The following is a 12,421-nucleotide window of genomic DNA, read 5'->3' as shown; positions in this document are numbered from 1 at the left end:
CAAGAAACCATCAGGGATGGGATCCCGTGGGCATACTTCGACGGGGCATCCAGCCAGGAAAACAAATGTGGAGCAGGATTGATCATTCATCTGAGCCCCCATAGAAGCCTTTCAGCCTCTGTAGGCATAGGGAGTGGAACCAACAACTTTGCCGAGCTGACTGCCTTAAAACTTCTCCTATGTTGGCTCATTCATTTGGGTATTGTCACGATTCAGATCTTCGGGGACTCTCTAAACATTGTCAAATGGTTCAATGGAACCCACAGATGTCAGAACTACTTGTTATCATCACTTTTAGAGGAAACCATGAGCTTAAAATCGCATTTTAATCATATCTCACTATGTCATATATACAGGGAACGCAATGATGCTGCAGACAAGCTTTCTAAAGAGGGTCTGCAACAAAATCTGGGCAGTTGGCGAATAGAACACAAAGAGCTGGACGTGATCCGTGTGTCGGAGCATCCACCTTATATACAGGATCCATCACTCTGATTTTCAGCCAGTATTGGCACCTATCTGTTTCTTTTACTGTGTTTTTTGTTATGTTGTTAAAACATTTCTTCAGACAGACTTAAATACTGTTTAAAAAATAAAATCAAAAATCAAAAATCTTCAAAATACATTGCTGCCCCATCCTGTTTGGGTTGTTTTCCCTTCTGAGGAGACCCGGGATTGGAGCAGTCTCAATAAAGATAAAAAACAAAGCTAGAATCAGCGGGTTCATATTTTGTTTTTTGTTGACCATGTGGATTTGAACTAACTTTAGTAGGGGATTCTCCGAATACAGGAGACCTTGAAACAAATCTGGTTAGTGAACAACAATCAAACTTCGGGAGGAGTAGAGGGAATCCCTCGGGCAACTCTCAGCCACTATATGAGTTAAATCATACAGTCACTTGAATGCTTATAGCATATACAATGTAACTTTTTATCATGCAATGAAAAGTTCAATTTTTTTCTCGGAGAAAAAAAGAAGAAGAAGAAGAAGAAGGTACCTTTAGTCATGAACATATCAAGGGAAAAATAACTATTATTAAAATATGCAAACCCAACCAAGTCAGGGACTTCCACGTACCACTTGACCATAGACTAGGCTGAACCAAATATTTCTTCCAGCTAGTCACCCCTGTGCCATATTCCAAGCATAAATGTGGGATCTCATGAAACACATCAATCAGAACCAAATTGAGGCTTCCAGAGGCCAACCACCTCAACCCTCAACCAATGATTCCATCTCACGGTCAGACATCACTAACCATCACTAGATCAGTCTCTACCCAAGATGTCCAAGGTTTCAGAGCATTTGTTCCAACTATGGCCCCAGAGCGTTTGTTCCAAAAAGGGATTCTAGGACTAGTAACTCAACCCACAGCTGCTTACGGGCTTCCAGAGCATTTGTCCAACCAGGGCTTCTAGGACTATTAATTCAATCCACCAAGAGATTCCAGAGCATTTTTCCAACCAACGCTTCCAAGACTAGTAACTCAACCCAAGTTGTTACAGGGCTTCCAGAGTCGTTCTCCAACCAAGGCTTCCAGGAACTAGTAACCCAACCCACAGCCAAAGGAACGTGAGAACCAACTAAAAACAAAAGGAAAGAAACCCACAAAAGCATGGCTATCTAGGAGATGGAAGGCTAGGCAAGGACTTTGTCAATCCAAGCAATCCTCCATGCCAATGACAGATCATAACCAAACAACCACATGCATATGCCATGCATGCCAAAACTAGCAAGGAAACCATACATGCAACTAGATACCTGCCAAACAAATCTATTATAGCCATTGATCCTGCTCTTCCTTGCTTGATCTTTGCTTCCCTTTGCTTCTTGCTCCAAATCCCAATTATGCCACACTCTTTGAAGAGTACTCCAAAAAAACTCTGAGTGTCCAAGAGTATGAGAGAGAAAGAATAGAGAGAGCTCCAAAAATGAACTGATAAAAAGTTGTAAACTGATCCTCAGAAGCCTTTTTATTAATGAGGCCTATGTTTTCTTCAATTTTCCATTATTTTCCTTCATTTTCCTCCTCACATGAAACCTGTGACCTCTCTCCTCCCTTTTCTCCTAATTTACATTATTTTCATAAATAAAATGCCAATTAATGCATCATGTCTTTCCAAAGCCTTTGCCAATTTCCTTAGCTATTAATTAATCACAAGTGATCCCCATCACTATTGCTTTTCCCAACATTCCCTTGGAATACATGTCCCATCACCATGGTTATTATTTTGCCTTTATTAAATTTATTACATGGAGTTTTCACTAGGGCTGTTACAGGTTGTGGGTATTGTGCATCTATTGGTCATATGTTTGATTGTATATGAGTGTGTGATCATGGTCAAAACTTGTTCTATGCTCTTAGTCTCACTCTCTTCTTTCAATGATCCCAAACTTCGTCAATTTTGGAGTTCTCTTTGTCCTCACAACTTGCACAATCATTGACCAATCCTCGACCCCAAGTCTACTATGCACAATCCATTCCTAAGCCACAATGATGAAGTTCTTACCTCCTGGAACTATGCATTATGAAATCCTAGAGGACAACCCCCTTCAAATGAGCATTGATAAACTTCAAAGGGCAATCACTTCATCTTGTCTGTTACACTTTCCCAATGAGCAATTCTTGACCAATACTACCTAGCATTGCATAATGCGCACTTCTAGTGGACAGTCAGGTCAATTATGAACCCTTGCAGAAGCCAATTGTGCAATTCTTAGAGACTCTCCCTTAACTACTACACACTTTGCAATCACAATGCCAAAACTTGTCACTCTTGTCTCCTGAACTTGCTCTCTGCGCAATTTCATGACCAACCCTTCCTTCACTGTGCATTATGCACTTCCAGTGAATAGTAGGGTCATCTTTCAGTCCTTGCAATGCTCAATTGTCCAACAATTAGACCCTTCTCCTCAAGAACTACACACTACATATTCCCATTGAGCAAGCAAACTTGCCCTCTCTTGCCACTATGCATTGCGCAATCACAGTGCCTAGACCCTCACTCCTTGCCTCCTGATCCTGCACACTGCACCCAAGAAGGCCTCTTCCTTCAACCCTTGCACACCATCCTTCATAGTCAATGTTACACAAGTAAGCAAAGATAGAATAGTTGATTTCAGGATTGATGTTGTCTTGTCATGAGTGAACTTCATTTGTAGATGCTATCATCCTATCATGGCAAGATGACAATCAAGGAGGTCGGTAAGAAGACGATACAAGAAGGACCCTTGTGGAGATAAGACACAAAACATTCTGTCATGCAGGAGTAAAGAAATCTTGGACCAAGACAGAGATAGCAACTCATGTTGACTTAGAAGGTTCCAACACTTCTCCAAACCCTTTGGAGGGTGAAGATGAAGTACACACAAGATCAATTGTGAACTAAATACATAACAACAAAGAAAGGGACTTGGAATTGATACATTACAATGAAGTCTTATGTCACAGTCACCAATTTATGGCTTCTCAAATGTGAAGATAAGATTTTATCTTGATCCATTGTATTTTCCACATTGGTGGAATGTAATTTTGTATTTCCAAAAAATGAGAAAATATAAAATGTGTGGAAGCCTAAGAGGCACACATGGAACATGAAGAGTCACTAAGAAGTCTAAGAGTAATGTAAGAGCTCAAATGTCACATAGAAGCTCTAGAGTCATGAGGGAGGTCAAAAGTCACATGGGGAGGTGAAGAGTCACCTCATTTGTTGCAAATACACCCTCATAGCTCAACCAAAGGGACTTTTCCACCTTGGCTTCTCTAGCTTGGCATAGGAGACAAGATCATTCTTTGGAGGAGCAAGTGGTGACTTAATGTTGCACTATTGGTGCTATTGTTGCATCATTGCACGAGGGCTTCATTGGGGGAGCAATATCATACCACGTGGGTTGATATTGGGGGATATATATTGAGGAAAAAATGACATAATATATTGGGGGATATATAAGGGGTAAAGGGATTTTATATTGGCAAATATAAAAAATGGAGCTTAAAGTTAATGAAAAAATATAAAGCGGTATAAAAAATGTTAATGAAAAAATATAAAGGGGTATAAAAAATGTTAATGAAAAAATGGATACCTGCAATGTCTAGTGAAAGCAAAGGTTTTTTAAATTGGGAGTTGTATTGGGTTCATATTGGTAGGGGGTTAAATAATGTGATTTTCAGAGGGATTTTCCAATATGTAGTCAAATTAAGGTTATTGTTTAATATGCCACGAAAAGCGTGATATGTTAGAGGTTCACTGAGTGAATCCCCCATGCATCATTGTAATTGTGTATCTTGGAACTTCCACTTAATATCAGAAGATCTCAAAGCTGACACACATTCATACATATATTTTGGATGTTGTAAGTCTATTCTTTTAATGTTTGATGTATATGTTTTGTGTTCATACACACCAAATAAAATGAACTATTTTGTTGGCTTTGGTATGCATCTTGTTGAATGTGTGCTGTTACTTGATTTTATGATCATTTTTATCTTATAAACTACTTTGCAGGTTAATCAATGATTCTTTATATGCTTTTATGTGTCTCTTTTAGAATAGCACTATTACTTTTATTCTAGAGGCTCACTCTTCCTTTCTCTTCCTTGTAAGTACCTTATATACATTACAATTGTATGCCTCACATTGTCAACTTGCTTGTTTCAAAGGTTGTTTGCATACTCTCTTTTGTTTTTTATTGTAGCCAAGAAAATATTTAAGTTATGGCATTCGAGCCGATTATCTAAATGGGGATTCTATTCCAAGTGGTGTGAGGTCTAGTTGGGACTTTATACGAGGGAGACCCCCTCTGTTGGTAGACTTCCAACATCGTAAACAAGTGGCAATAGAAGGAGGGCCAGATGACAAGTTGAGCTCATTGAATTTGCTTTGAATCTTCATCTTGAAATGGTTCATCCCCAAATCATAATCTCAGGATAATTTTCCGAAGAACTTTATCTTACTATTCGTGTAGAAATTATTCATAACTTGTCTCAATTTAAGTTTAATGTTGAGGGTGAATTAATTATCCTTGGAAATACGATTCAATTTTCTCATTTCTATCTTTCTAATGGAATACATTGTAAGGATGTCATGGCTAGACTATTCAACCTCACACTTGAAGGTCATGTCAAGCGTTGGTGTCATACATTACCAATTGTTGATATTCATTCATTTGAGCAATTTGTTAAGGAGCTTCGTGAAGCTTTTGATAGGTATGATTATCAAGATGTATATAAGAGAATCAATCAGCTTAGAATGAAACCTAATGAATCATTAGAATTTTCTTGATTAATTTCTTCACCTTTGCAATGAATTTTCTGAAGAAGATGTGGATTATGATTTTATGAGTGAGAAGTTTCAGGGTTTGGTCCTAATCTCCTTGAAACAATTTGAATCAGAATCCCTGGTTGATTTGTCTCTTCCAACTTATATTGATCATGAGACACCTCAAATCCCAAAGGAGGAACCTGCTACCCTTTTTGTCCATTCTCCTCCTCCCTTTTCATTTCTAAACAAGGTGGTCTCTGGTGTTGTTGAGGTTGGGAAATATGAAAATCAAATTATTTATCCACTTATCCCACCTTCAATTTCTTCCCATGGTCGAGACTTTATCCAAGAAAAATTTGAATGTTCTTATAAATACTTGGAGCCTCTGGTGAAGATTGACCCCTTAATTCCTCGAGGTGACATTAATGTGCATAATTCAAATCTCGAATATGATGTGATCACAATTATTGTTTCTTCAAGGAATAATTTCCATCCTCTATTATTTACATCTCATGACCCATTTTACCTTTATTCATTTGATCAATCTGCTCCATAACCATTCGCTTCAGATACTCTTGATTCTCATGTTACTGGCTCAAATGGTGATTAGGTATAAGGTAGTTACATTGCACATGTAGAGGAGCAAAAGAGTGAAGACACTTTCCATCTTTCTTCCCTCTTTCAAATTCCTCTATGTCAAGATGATGTTTCTACATTCTTGGTTGATCAAGGATATTTTGATCTTGGAAATCAGTTGAATGAAATTGAAGCTCTTAACTAAGATGAAGGCTTAGACAACCATCACCCTGACACTAATGATTTCATTGACATATTTTGTGACGAATTCCAAAGTACATTAGATGATCTCTTGTTTTCTCAAGAAGACTTGGATTTGCAAAGCTTTAATATTGAATTTGATATGATCATAGAAGAGTTTCTCAGTATAGGAATTTCTACCACAACTCACCATCCCTTGTGTCATGATGCATGTAATGAAATAATTGATGATGAAAATATCCCATGTTCTTCAAACTCGTAATCTGATGAATAAAATTCAAAGTTGACACAATTGGGTCATAAGGTTGCTCATGATGAAGAAGACGATGTGGTAATCCTTGAGAATCTTCTATACAATTTGGGTAATCTATTTGGTGATGCTGAGACATCCGATGAAACAATTGATTCCAATAGCTACCATCTGATTCATAATGATCTTGCTAAAATAATTGGTGACAATTGTCTTCATACAAATGTGGATCTGATCATGCCCTCAAATTTTTATTATTCAACATCTAAAATTTCATGGATTCGTTAGGGAGTCGAGGCACTTGAACTCCTGCTGATGGTTATGTCAATTCCTCGCAACACTTATGAGGTCCCCAAACTAGGTTAGGTTAAGATATTCTCACATAATTCCTTTCCCAGCATTGTTTCACTAGATGTAAGCCCACTCTTGAAGGATTTTCAATGTTTTCAAAGTTGATTTTATTAGTCCTCAAGATAATGTTTCTAATTGGGTGAAAGTTTCTTGTTTGGTTGGAATCCATGCAACTCAGCATGCAAATCCCTTGTATTTAACCTAGGGTTGGAATCCATATCTTTCTCGGATGTACACAACTTTGAAACCTATCAATATTATTATCGAGACAAAGATCACCATCGACTAAAAGATTCCCTCTTGTCAAATTCCTCCTTGAGTCATCAACTCCTTACCCTTGTTGTCTATGTTTTGGGGCTAGTAATTTTTTCTCTTGTACAATTTATCCTTTTCTAGGTTGGTAAATGCTTGAGTCATTTGACAGATCAAAACCCTCATGCTGATATGAATACTGGATTCGATTTGACACATACTTCTAATTTTTTTTCAAGCTGATATCCTAATTGGTATCCCTGATTTATGATGCCAAAAATTGTTTTTAATTCTCCAAGCTCTCATATTCTGGTCTAGTATGTAATCAGATACAAAGGGAACCAATGGATAATAAAAAATATTATAAGCTTATCCACCAATTTGATCATAACAATGTTTCTAACAATTTTTACTCAATTAATCATTTTCCCACTAGTACATCTGATGATAGTTGTTTTACATCATTTGATCTTTATAATTCATCATTTCACTGTTGAGATGCTTGTCGGATAGTTGAGGCGCTTCAGCTTTTGTTGATAGTTATGTCAGGTCCTCACGATCTTGACAAGGTTTCTAAACGAGATAAAGTTATGTTTTCTTGGTAAGATTCTCCCCATGACTCGATTGCGTTGATTGAAAGCTCACCCTTCCAAGAATTTCATGGTTTTCAAATTGGTTGTTTCATATACCATGATCGAATCTATGATTTGCTAGAGGAATCTTACTTGGCAAGCTCTGAAGTTAATAATAAGTTTCAATCTTTCTTGATGTTTTCTAATACTGAAAACATGAATGAATGTACATTCATGAGAAATATTCAAGGTTTGTATGATCGTTGTTCTAATCAACAAGGTAAAGTTGCAGACTGGTTAAAACAAGTTGTTATGGCACATATTTCTGCCAATATGAAAGACCTTCAATTTCTCGTGCAAGGTATTCAAGTTTTCATCTTTATTTTTGCACATTATTTCATATTATTTCTAATCACTTATATCTTTCTGCTTGCAGGTTGGGAACAACTTAAATCGATACATTGGAAATTTGATTTCACATGATCCTAACCTCCTAGTTTAAATATATTAGGATTTAGGTTTAGTCTTGTCCTTCTATTTAGTTGCATTCTAGTTAATTTTGCATCACATTACAATACTTTTCCCTACATTCTCTTTCTTGTTTGAGTTTTGTTCTTTGCATGCCCCTTACTAGTCTTTACTTTCCTATACTACTTTTTGTCTTTTATGTGATTTCCATTTCTTTTGTGTCTTTGTTCATGTTTTGTTTTAATAAGGCCATGTATGAAATTCATCCTATTTAGCTCTATGGTAATTTGGAAAAAGTTGAAATGGAAACTATTACAGTTGGTAATGCTTAGCTTATCTTTGGTCTACTTCTTTGTTTGGGCCTAGATACCTTTCAAGGTCAATGATGCATGTACAAAAAATATGTTCCATCATGAGTGAAAGCTCAAGAAAAATTATGATGCCTGCACCTATCATGGGATATTTGTTCCTTGAATCAGCCATTTATATTGATTTATTTTAATATGTTAGCTCAGCCAAGTAGAGAAGGGAAACGAAGAAAACTTAAGCCATCATACTAATTTAAGAGGTGTATATATAAGAGTCTTTGCAAAACAAGGAACAACCTCTCTTGCTCGTTAAATAAGTCGGGATCCCTCTTCCTCACTTGGCAAAAAGAACATCAATAAAATGCCAATGAGAATAAAGTAATAAAATAAACAAAGGGTGAAAGAAGAGAAAGGCTTCATGCATAGAGAGGTGAAGCAAGCAAATTTGTCGGGGTATTGGACATACTCACTAATAGAGAAGCAATACTTGTGATTCCTTGAAGTGACTCTACCGAGGTACTGAATAGGATTGTTGGTAGTGGAGCAACACCAAAGATGATACTAAAACTCTAAATATAATAAACACGTGAACCCACATAATCCTACTCCCTAATCAAAACCATTGAAGTTTGACTAGTCTTGTGAAATGTGTTAAGCCAACAAGAGGAATAGAAGAGACTACATCTGTAACCAAGCTAATTAAGGAAGGTAGGGTGATCAATAGGATGAGATAATACTTCCAAAAGGATAAACCGTGTGTTTAATGTTAGACCTAAAGAGAGAAGTTGGGATCTTCCAGTGTGTCTCCAAGTGTTGTCACTGCTACAACACCCTCCAAATTTTGCCTACATTCAAAATTTAGAGCCTCCTTATGATCATGCCATCCTTTGTTTCAAGCTATTAATGTCATACCTAGTCATGTTGTTTAAGTGTTCAAGTCTTCCTTTATGAATTCGAAGTGTCGAAGTGAATTGCCTTCACATGCTTAACTATTGATTCTTTCATAAGAGCACACTTCCAAGATAGGCAAAGTGCACTTCATAGTGACAATGTTTCACACTCTATGTCAGTAGTGATTACTTCTTTCTAGCAGTCACTGAACATGCCTTGCTAACAATGAATGTGCACTTCTTGTTGAAAGTCACTGTGCATCCCTTGTTGACAATCATTACACAGTTTCCAATCACAGTCCCTACGTCATCCTTGCTCACATTCACTGTGCAATCCTTGCTCAAAGTCATTGCACAGTCCTTGATCACAGTCACTGCACAATCCTTGCTGACATTCACTATGCAGTTCTTTCTATCAATAATTTCATAGTTCCTTACTCATAGAGATTGCACAGTTCCCAGTGGCAGTGATAAGGGCATCCTCGGTTGACAGTGATTGCACACTCCTTATGGATAGTGACAACATGCTTCTTCAAGTTAGTATTGTCACACCTCTTAGTGGAAATTATCTCACTCGTTTCCCGACATGCACTAAGTGCACTCACAAATCCCAATCCTAATTGCATGTCTACTCTCCTTATATAAAGAGTCCAGTCCAAAGCTCATTTCATATTCATCTTTCGCTTTTGAGATCTCTTCACCTTTTTAGCACAAGGAGCATTCTCTCACTCGTGGTTGCAAATGCCACATCTTTCGAGTGAGTTTCTCAACTATTGATTTCACTTTTGCAAGTGACATTTTTGCTTTCTCTTACTCTCACAAGTGTCATTTGTACTTGATCTATCTTTTGTAAGTCTCACTTTTTCCTATTTTCATTCTTGCATGTGTCATTTGTGTTTTCTTTTGTGTTCGAATGTGTTGCTTTCACTCTTGCATGAGTCACTTTCGCTTGTTTTCACATATCTTAAGAGCACCATGGCGCACCATCTATAGGAAGCTCCAACGCACTCTCTTACACTACTTAATGTTATCCATAATAATAACATGTACTGGAAACATTCTCATGGCATAGTGCACCTTTGGATGTAGTCGATACTTGTATTGTAAAGATACATATTAAGTGTCGCACTTGGAGATAAGTGTTGCTTTACTATCATTTTCTTGTATGCATGTTGGCTTTTGGGTATCGTGCATTTTTTCGTCATGTGTTTGATTGCATATGAGTGTGTGATCATGCTCATAACTTGTTCTACACTCTTACTCTCACTCTTGTTTCATTGATCCCACACTTTGTCAATTTTGGAGTTCTCTTTGTCCTCACAACTTGCACTATCAACGACCAATCCTCAATCCCATATCTATTGCACATTGCGCATTCCTAAGCCATAATGATGAATTTATTACCTTCTTGAACTACACACTATGCAATCCTAGAGGACAACCTCCTTCAATTGCACATTGATCAAATTCATAGCACAATCACTTCATCTTGTTGGTTACACTTGCCTAATGCACAATTATTGACCAACCTTGCCTAGCATTACACACTGCACACTTCTAGTGGACAATCGGGTTAATTCTGGACCCTTGCAAAAGAAAACTATGCAATGCTTATAGCCTCTCTCTCAGCTAGTACGCACTGCGCAATCACAATGCCTAAACTTATCACTCGTGTCTCCCAAACTTTCCCTCCTCGTAATGTCATGACCAACCTTTCCTTCACACTATGCATTGCGCACTTTCAGTGAGTAGTAGGGTCATCTTTCAGTCATTGCAGTGCTCAACTACATAACACCTAGACCCTTCTCCTCAATCACTGCACATTATGCATTCTTAGTGAGCAAGTAGGTTATCCTTGCCTCCTGGACTTGCCCAATACGCAATCCCAGGCTTGCCTTCTCTCCTGCCCCTGTGCATTGCACAATCACAGTGCCCAACCCCTCACTCCTTACCTCCTAATTATGTGTACTACGCCCAATAAGGCCTCTTCCTTCAACCCTTACACATTGTCCCTTCATAGTTATCCTTACATGAGTAAACAAAGATAGAATAGTTGATTTCGAGATTGATGTTGTCTTTTCATGAGTGAACTTCATTTGTAGATGCTATCATCCTATCATGGCAAGATGATGATCAAGGAGGTCATTAAGAAGAGGTTACAAGAAGGACCCTTATGGATATAAGACATAAATCATTCTATCATGAGGGAGTAAAGGAATCTTGGACCAAGACAAAGAGATGGCAAGTCATGTTGACTTAGAAGGTTCCAACACTTATCTAGGCCCTTTGGAGGGTGAAGATGAAGTGCACACAAGATCAATCATGAACTAAAGACATAGAAACAAAGAAAGGAACTTGGCATTGATACATTACAATCAAGTCTTATGTAACAGTCACTAAATCATGGCTTCTCAAATGTGAACACAAGAGTTTATCTTACTCCATTGTATTTTTCCACATTCGTGGAATGTAATTTTGTACTTCCAAAAAATGAGAAAATGCAAAATGTATGGAAGCCCAAGAGGCACACATGGAACATGAAGAATCACTACGAAATCTAAGAGTCATGTAAGAGCTCAAAGGTCACATAGGAGCTCTAGAGTCATGAGAGAGGTCAAGAGTCGCATGGGGAGGTGAAGAGTCGCCTCATTTGTTATAAATACACCCTCATAGCTCAAGCAAAGGGACTTTTCCACCTTGGCTTCCCTAACTTGGCATAGGAGAGAAGGTCATTCTTTGGAGGAGCAAGTGGTGACTTAATGTTCCACTATTGGGGCTAGTGTTGCATCATTGTAATTATGTATCTTGGAACTTTAACTTCATATCAGAAGCTCTCAGAGCTGGTGCACTTTCATGCATGTATCGTGGATGTTGTAAGACTATTCCTTTAATGTTTGCAGCGTATGTTTTGTGTTCATACATACTAAAGAAAATGAACTATTTTGTTGGCTTTGGTATGCATCTTGCTGAATGATATTTTCTTTTTCTTTTGGTATACTCCCGTTTCTCTTCACACTCGGGAGTAAAATTTCAAACATATAAAATAAAATGAATAACATACAAAAAAAACTAATTTAACCTTTGAAGTATATGTAACAAAGTGAGCAAGGTTGTTTTCCCAAAGTTTTACATGGAAGACATGCATCCACAGAGCTATAAAGTCTTCATGTAGTGTGCATTTATTGAATGATTTTCAAATTGCTTAGGGTTATGATATTTGTGGTGGAAATTAGGATTTAGTTTACCCTAGAATGCTTTTAAATAGGCTACAATAGAGAAGAATACCATGGA

Source organism: Pinus tabuliformis, chromosome 6 (genome assembly GCF_031772625.1).
Source record: "Pinus tabuliformis cultivar Carrire ecotype Pingquan chromosome 6, CPIR1, whole genome shotgun sequence".
NCBI classification, from domain to species: domain Eukaryota; kingdom Viridiplantae; phylum Streptophyta; class Pinopsida; order Pinales; family Pinaceae; genus Pinus; species Pinus tabuliformis.
This window is presented reverse-complemented; position numbering follows the sequence as displayed.